Raw genomic sequence first — 9,300 nt, 5'->3', positions numbered from 1 at the left:
TCTGACAGTACCTGACTAATACAGAAGTAGAGGCTCATAGCCATCCATTGGACTGAGCACAGGGTCCCTAATGAAGGAGTTAGAGAAAGGACCAAAGGAGCTGAAGGGTTTGCAGCCCTTTACGATGAACAACAATATGAACTAACTAGTATCCTCAGAGCTCCCAGGGACTCAACCACCAACCAAAGAGTACACATGGTGGGTCTGATTGTTCTGGTAGCATGTGTATAGTAGATGATTGCAAAGTCGATCATCAATGAGAGGAGTGGCCCTTGGCCCTGTGAAGGTTCTGTGCCCCAGTGTAGGGGAATGCCAGGGCCAATAAGCGAAAGAAGGTAAGGTGGTAAGCAGGGGGAAGGGGAGGCAACAGGGGTTTGTTCTTGTTTTTGTTTGTTTGTTTGTTTGTTTGTTTTTTGGAGGGGAAACTGGGAAAGAAGAAATCATATGACATGTAAATAAAGAAAATATCTAATAAGAAAAGGTAAAAATAAAAAGGAAACAAGAAGGATGGGTTGGTGATTAAGAGTACCTGTAGCTCTTAAAAAGGACTAGATTCAGTTGCTAACACACACACAGACCTAGTGACTGAAAACTGTCAGTAACACCAGTTCCAGGGGATCTTGCAAACTCTTCTGACATCTTTAGCCACCACTTATGCAGATAATGGTCATCTATACTTGCATTAACCATACTCATATGAATTTGAGAGTCATGTTTGATATAAGGGCAGTTATCATCCCTCACTGAAGAAGCTCCTCTTTACAGCAAGCAAAGACCATAACAGAAAACAATAACTGGATACCATGTAGCGATCAGTGGCTTGTAGAGAGCTCAGTCCCAATGAATTCAATATACATCACATCTTCTGCATCCATGGCTCAAGGATCATTGCAAAAATAGGGGTAAAGAGATAGGAATCCAGAAAAGCAGGAATTCTATTCTAAAGCAGTCTATCCTAGAAATAGCTGTAGAAACAAGACTGAGACAATAGCAATATCAATAGATATGCTAACTTGGAAGGGGAAAATCTCACTCCTAAACCAAGAGTTGCAAGAAATTAATAATTTCCTAGAGAGGGAAGATTAGCCTCTCCAAAGAATCAGGCCCTTCAATGCTGAAGCCATATACATACAAATAAGCAACACAAATGGACTCAGCGGGTTCTATTTATATTTGTTCATTCTTATATATATTGACACACACACATACATACACACACACATACACACACACACACACACACACACACACACACACACATACACACACACGTGAAGCCAGAAGAAAAAGAGGCTATCTACTTGAGACTTGTGGGTACATTTAAGAAGTTGTAGGGAGGGAATTTGGGAAGTGCGGGAGGAAGGAAAGGGCCAGGAGAAAATATTGTAATAATACTCGAATTTAAAATGTATTAAAACATACACATATGAAGTAAATTTAAAAAGTATCACTAGTTAGTACAGTGCTGATATCCTTTTCATGATGTTCTTATCTATGTGTGCAATTATGCATGCTCTTAGAGGCAGGCCACTATCAAGCTGGAACTGGACTTGTTGCCTAATCACTATGACCTTCTTCCTACAGTTATGCCATTCTCTGAAAAAAATATATATATAGCCTAGTTTTGCTGGATCAAGGGATGTGCAACAAAATGATGTCACCTGTTATAGTCATGCTGTAGGTATGACTCTGTCACTTTCCACAAGTGAAGGCTGCCTGCATTTCTTTTTTTCTTCTCTAGTAATTCTTCAAAAGATAATGTCTCCCCAAATCAGCTTACAGTCTTTGATCTGTTTTTCAAAGTTTCAAAGTATACTCAAAATGCACTCAGAGAGGTGTTCTCTGTGCCTCTTTGAAACCTTTCATTGATTTAGGTTGATTGGGTTTTTCTGAATTAATGATTGTTAATTAATTGATTGAGTCATACTTTTGAATAAAAGCTTGAAATTCCTGAATGAAATATGCTGGAAATTCTTCCTCTGGGCATGTGGCTTGATGAAATTCAATAGGAAGCAGATGTCCTTTGACATGTTTTGATTCTAAACTTTGTTCTGTTTCTTTCAAGGGCAGGTTTTGTTTTAAGACTGTGTGACTTGTGTTGAATAAGGGCCCCGTCATAACTGAATGAATCTTTAATTGTAGACTTTGCATGGCATTGAAAAGAAAGAATCATTTCCCTTTAATTATCTTTGGTTAATTATCTCTACATTAATGGCTGGACTGCTGTTATCCATCACATAAAGAGAAGGCTAGAGCTGAGGAGCACACCCCTAGACAAGGTCTTTTCTTCCTACTGTCAAAGACACTTAATGTTCCTAAAAATGGGTCATACAAGGTCAAAAACTCTCCAGATCTGGGGTTTTGATTAATTGACTCAGGACTTTTTATTCATAATAGATCAAAATTTTATGTTAATCATAATTTATGAACACAAGATACACATTCTTATTGCTTTAAGAAAAATGGAAAATTTACTAATATATATTTGACACTTCCAAAGTCAGAAGTTGCTTAGATAGTGCTTAACTAAGGGGCTCAACAACATATTTTAGGCCATCCTCTTCATATTTTATTTTTTCCCCTGTGTTGGTTTAATTTAGATGGTACCCTGCATCATAGTGCAAAATGACTTAGCAGAATTTATTCTCCCAAAACCTCATGAAAATATAGTTTTCTTTCCATACATGAAAGAGCAAACCTAGCAGAAGTTTTTGAATTAGTTGGGATGACTTGCCTACCATGAACAAATTACCATGGCCAGGAATATCCCACTTACAGAATATCTTAAGCCTGTGATTTTCTAGGTCTCATCTACCCATTAAATAAGAATGAAGAACAGGAAGAACCTGGGATTCCATAAAACTAGACTGTTATTTTGAAATGGAGGAATGGACATTGAATTATAAAAATCTGTTGTCAGGTTTTCGTGTCATTTGCTCAGCAGAAGTTTATATGGTAATCAAGTGGTGAGCATTAGAGACAAAGAGTATCTCAATAATTAAAGACGTCTAGAGCTATAATTACTTGGAGAAGTCAAAACGGGTTTGTGGTTAAGTTTTATGACCTATTATGCAGGATCACTCCTGCATGGGTAGGACACTCAAACATCTAGGAATCTCTAGATAAACATTTAAACATATTCATATACATGCACAAAGTTTGAGAGGAATAGAATTGTTGCTATTTGATAAGAAGAGCTTGATTTTTATACCAAAATGGCTTTTGAAGTATTTTCTATGTGTGACATTGGATGGTATGGAGGCCTTAACAAAGCTGCATCAATTACAATTTATGGGTTATTTATACAGCTATATGATTTAAGAACTATTAAAATTTTATGAGGTCCCATTTGTCGATTCTTGATCTTAGAGCATAAACCATTGGTGTTCTGTTCAGGAGCTTTTTCCCTGTGCCCATGTGTTCAAGGTTTTCCCTTACTTTCTCTTCTATTAGATTCAGGGTTTCTGGTTTTATGTGGAGGTCTTGATCCACTTAGACTTGAGCTTTGTACAGGGAGATGAGAATGGATCAATTTGCATTCTTCTACATGATGCTGTTGAACCAGCATCATTTGTTGAAAATGCTGTCTTTTTTCCACTTGATGGTTTTAGCTCCTTTGTCAATGATCAAGTAAGTATAGGTGTGTGCTTTCATTTCTGGGTATTCAGTTCTATTCCATTGATCTAGCTGCCTATCACGATACCAATACCATGCAGTTTTTAACACAATTGCTCTGTAGTAGAGCTTGATGTCAGGAATGGTGATTCCCTCAGAATTTCTTTTATTGTTGAGAATAGTTTTTGCTATCCTACTTTTTTTGTTATTCCAAATGAATTTGCAAATTGCTATTTCTAACTCTATGAACAGTTAAGTTGGAATTTTGATGAGAATTGCATTCGATCTGTAGATTGCTTTTGTCAAGATGGCCATTCTTACTATTATTAATCCACGAGCATGGGAGATCTTTCCATCTTCTCAGATCTTCTTTGATTTCTTTCTTCAAAGACTTGAAGTTCTTTTCATACAGATCTTTCACTTGCTTGGTTAGAGTCACATCAAGATATTTTATATTGTTTGTGACTATTGTGAAGGGTGTTGTTTCCCTAATTTTTTTCTCAGCCCATTTATCCTTTGGATATATATAGGAAGGCTACTGATTTGTTTGAGTTAACTTTATATCCAGCCACATTGCTGAAGGTATCAACATAAATTGCAGAGCTTCTGTAAGGCAAAGGGCACTGTCAATAGGACAGTGCAGCAAGAAACAGATTGGGAAAAGATCTTTACCAATCCCACATCCAATAGAGGGCTAATATCCAACATATACAAAGAACTCAAGAAGGTAGACTCCAGAGAAACAAATAACACTATTAAAAGTGGGAACAGAGCTAAATAGAAAATTCTCAACTGAGAATACTTTAACGGCCGAGAAGCACCTAATGAAATGTTCACCATCTTTAATCATCAGAGAAATGCAAATCAAAACAAACCTGAGATTCTAGCTCATAATTGTCAGAATGGCTAAGATAAAAAACTCAGATGACATCAGATGCTAGTGACGATGTGGAGAAAGAGGAACATTACTCCATTGTTGGTGGGATTGCAAACTGGTACAATGACTCTGGAAATCAGTCTGGCAGTTCCTCAAAAAATTGGACATAGTACTACTTGAGGACCCATCTATACCACTCCTGGGCATATATACCCAGAAGATGCTCCAAAATGTCATAAGGACACATGTTCCACTATGTTCATATCAGCCATATTTATAATAGCCAGAAGCTGGAAACAATTCAGATGTTCCTCCACAGAGGAATGGATACAGAAATTGTGGTACATTTACATAATGGAATACTACTCAGCATTTAAAAACAATAACTTCATGAAATTTACAGGCAAATGGAGGGAACTTGAAAATATCATCCTAAGTGAGATAACTCACTCATAAAAGAACACACACAGTATGCACTCACTGATAAGTGAATATTAGCCATCCCATATACAGTTACCAAAGCCTGGATGCTATTGTGGGAGCCAGGAGATGCTTGCTGACTGGAGCCTGATGTGGTTGCCTCTTGAGAGGCTCTGCCAGAGCCTGACAAATACAGAGCTGGATGTTCGCAGTCAACCATTGGACTGTGTGGGGGTCCCCAGTGGAGAAGTTGGAGAAGGGATTGAAGGAGCTGAGAGGGTTTTCAGCCCCATGTAGGGAGCAACACTGTCAACTGGCCAGACCCCCCCCCCCCCAGAGCTCCTGGAGACTGGACTACCAAACAAAGAGTAAACATGGAGAGACCCATGGCTCTGGCTGCATATGTGTTAGAGGATGGCCTTGTTGGCATCAGTGGGAGAGACCATTGGACCTGAGTGTGTTCAGTGCCCTAGTGTAAGGGGAATGTCGGGCCAGCTAGATGGGAGTGTGAGGGAGTAGCACCGTCATAGAGGCAAGTGGAGGGGATATAGGATAGGGGTTTCCAAAGGAGAGGCCTGGAAGAAAGAAAACATTTGAAATGTAAATACAGAAAATATCTGATTTTAAAAAGAAAAAAGAAAAGAAAAGAAAGAAAAAAAAGTAAGGGGAAAGCCAAACTAAAATTCACTCCATTTTATATCACCTTGAGATTAAAAACTGAGCTGTTGGGCTGGAGAGATGGTTCAGCAGTTAAGAGTACCAACTGCTCTTCCAGAGGTCCTGAGTTCAATTCCCAGCAACCACATGGTGGCTCACAACCATCTGTAATGAGATCTGATGCCCTCTTCTGGTGTGGCTGAAGAGAGCAATGGTATACTCCTATACATAAAAACTGAGCTGTCAGAAGACACAGCCAGATAGCTCTGACTTTTGCAGTGGCATTTCAACATAAGCTTAGTGAAAATAGTATAAATGTGATTTGTCTCAAGCTTCATGAAACATAGAATATTAAATGATAATGATGCAGAAATGTGAAAGTTGTTATTCTTTGTTAGTTTCTCAGTATAATGAAACAAAGAATCTAGTCTAAAAGCTGTGTCTAAGAAATGCTAGCATTAGAACAAACAGAATATCTGAGAAACTGTGTATACAACACCCAGAACTCTGCATGTTAAATTCTGTAGCTGTTCACAATGTATCATGAAACAATTTCATAGCTCTTTCTAGTTTATAATAAAAACATTTGAATCTAAAAAAAAAAAGAAGAAGAAGAACTATTGCAAGGGGCTGTGGATCATGAAAAATCAATCAGTTAATGCAGGTGCGGAAGCAGAGCCTCATTCTTACTGTTGATAGTTGATACTCACTATCAACATGATGACTCATGAGTAGGTCCCACAACTGCACATGGTACTCCCAGGCTTCAGTTCTCTCTACTGCAGATGCACAGTGTCATAATGATTTTTTACTTAAAGTATATTGTAACTAATCCCATAATCCCATCATGCTATGTCCTTATTCCATTAACTATGATAAAAAATAGGTGTTCTGTAGTCAGCCCTAAAATATTAAAATCTGTTCCTTACATGACTGTTTACTTCTCTCAACATGACCCAGTCTCCAACCATATTTCTTCTGGCATCAGTGAAACTAATTTTATTAGTAGTCACTCTTGAAACCAAGTCTACAATAATGGGCACTATAATTCACACATGTCCTGGATTTCATTATTTTTTGGCCTTACTTTCAATCTATGCAACTCCAACATTAAATTTTCCTTAACATGATCATTAACTTATTGCTCTTACATTTATCTATTCCTAAACCCATGCACTAGTTTCAATATTTATGTGGTTTAAAATCTATAGACAATGAATGTGATGATAATTTGGCATGCTTTCTCAATCCCTACTTAGTAACCCATTTGTCACCCTCTTACATTCTGTACATGTACAACCCACATAATAAGGCAAACTAATATGTTGACTGGTTTTATAAATTCTGTAACTAAAATTCTCATGTAGACTGCTATTGCTCTTTCCAAATCTTGCCTATATATAGTTCTCAGTTTTTGACTCTCTTACCTTTTAAATGTGGTTGTTCATCTAGATTCTCACAACCATCAAACATCATCTCATTTCTCCCTCCCACTCTAGACTGATTCTTCTGTTTTGAAGTTTAGAGATCAACAGAAAACAAAACAAAACAAAAACAGAAGACTTTGCCCTCAAATTCTCAGAATAATGTCTACTCACATTCTACCATGAATCCCACTTCATTCCACTGTGTTATTTACTGACACTTTCTGAAACTGTACATGGGATTCCACTCACTCTGGATAATTTTTTCATCAATTTTCTCCTCCTGATCCTACAGCTTTAATTTCACCCCATCCACCTCTCTTTCTATCTGCATGCAACTCTAAGGGGAAGCACATGAACGTGCTAAATATTTCTGCACCAAACTCAGATTGTGATTCAAAAGTGGAGTCTTCTTGTTCCCAGAAGAATGGAAAGCAGAAACAAAATCCTTTTTGATGCCCCTTTGCACCTTTAACCACTTCATTTTCTGGTTCCCCCTTTTCCCAGTGTACTTCAAATTTCTTGGAATCTCCTTCTCCTTCTCTACTTTCATGAAATATTCCCCTTGGGAATTTGCTTCCATCATTCCACAAAATTCTTCTTGTAAGTTTTGCCCATAGAGTCCCTAACAATCAAACTAGTTGTCAAGTCTCAGCAGAGAACTGATCTTGTCCAGGCCTTGTATCTGGCATATTGATTATCCTTGTCACTTTGTTCTCTTCCAGGCATCTTCTCCTTCTAGACTCTTGTTAGATTCTTCTCATTATCCTTCCCTCACATATTTTTTTTTACTCTAGTACTACCTCTTGGGCACTATATTAGTCAGGGTTTCTATTCCTGCACAAACATCATGACCAAGAAGCAAGTTGGGGAGGAAAGGGTTTATTGAGCTTACACTTCCACATTGCTGTTGATCACCAGAGGAAGTCAGGACTGGAACTCAGGCAGGTCAGGAAGCAGGAGCTGACACAGAGGCCTTGGAGAGATGTTCCTTACTGGCTTGCTTCCCTTAGCTTGCTCAGCCTGCTCTCTTATAGAATCCAAGACTTCCAGCCCAGGGATGGCACCACCCACAAGCGGCCCTACCCCTTTAATCACTAATTGAGAAAATGCCCCACAGCTGGGTCTTATGGAGGCACTTCCCCAACTGAAGCTCCCTTCTCTGTGATAACTCCAGCCTGTGTCAAGTTGACACACAAAACTAGCCAGTACAGGCACTATGACTAATGGTTTTCTGTTAAAAAATTAGATATGACTTTATCTTTCTCCAACATTACTGTTAAATGGCATGTTTGCATCAGTAAGTTCACATTTGGATGTCATCATTTTAAGATCCAATTCATCTTAAAGTAAAAACAAACAAAACCAAGAAGAGCAAAAGAACTCTGAACTCCCAATCTCTCTCCTCCATCAAAAAGATAGTTCTTTCTGTCTGCACAGACCAAAGTATGATGTCATTCTGGAACCTCTTCTGCTTTCCTGTTACTAATTGCATCTGTCAGAAGATCATGTCAGTTTAACATTCATAACTATAGTTTTCAGGCATATCTCGCGACAGGAACATCTCACTACTCCCCGGGTAGCATGTGATCAAGATCTCCACTATCTCATGCCTTGTCTCAACTCCATTATCCTGTCCATAGCATTACTGTCCACAAAACAGGCAGAGCTATCTTACTAAAATACAAAGGACAACATATTCTTCTGCTTCAATCCATCCAAGATATCACAAACCTACCATCTCTCTAGATCCTTTCTGTTCCTCTGTATTTACTCCCTGGAAGGTTAGACTACTATATAGGACTTCTTGATCTCTAGATTGGTTTAGTTTCATTAAAGAAAGACTTTGTCCAGGAATTCATGGGCAGAGGGAGAATGGAGTACAGATAGTCTCCTTGTTTCTACATTGTCAACAGGTGTTGGTGATACCTCATACTGAAGGCTGTACCTTTTGCTCATAGTTCTACTTTTCATTTAACTCCTGTAACTACTGCTGGCCCTTAACACTCTACATCTGGGTTTGTGTGGCTCTTGTGTTGTTACAAGCACTAATTACTGAATATGACATACCAGCTTCCTATGTTTTTTTTACCTATCAGTAAATAGAATTTTTAATAGACTGTTCTTTCCCTTCCTTGTTTCTCCTTTCCTTCTCTTCCTTTCTTTCTTCTTTTTCTCCATTAATGTATTTATTCACTTTACATAACAGCCACACCCAGTCCTCGTTCACATAGTTCCTCCCTCCTCCTCCTTTTCTTCTTCTTCTTCTTCTTCTTCTTCTTCTTCTTCTTCTTCTTCTTCTTCTTC

This window comes from Mastomys coucha, unplaced genomic scaffold, assembly GCF_008632895.1.
Source record: "Mastomys coucha isolate ucsf_1 unplaced genomic scaffold, UCSF_Mcou_1 pScaffold12, whole genome shotgun sequence".
Taxonomy (NCBI): Eukaryota; Metazoa; Chordata; class Mammalia; order Rodentia; family Muridae; genus Mastomys; species Mastomys coucha.
This window is presented reverse-complemented; position numbering follows the sequence as displayed.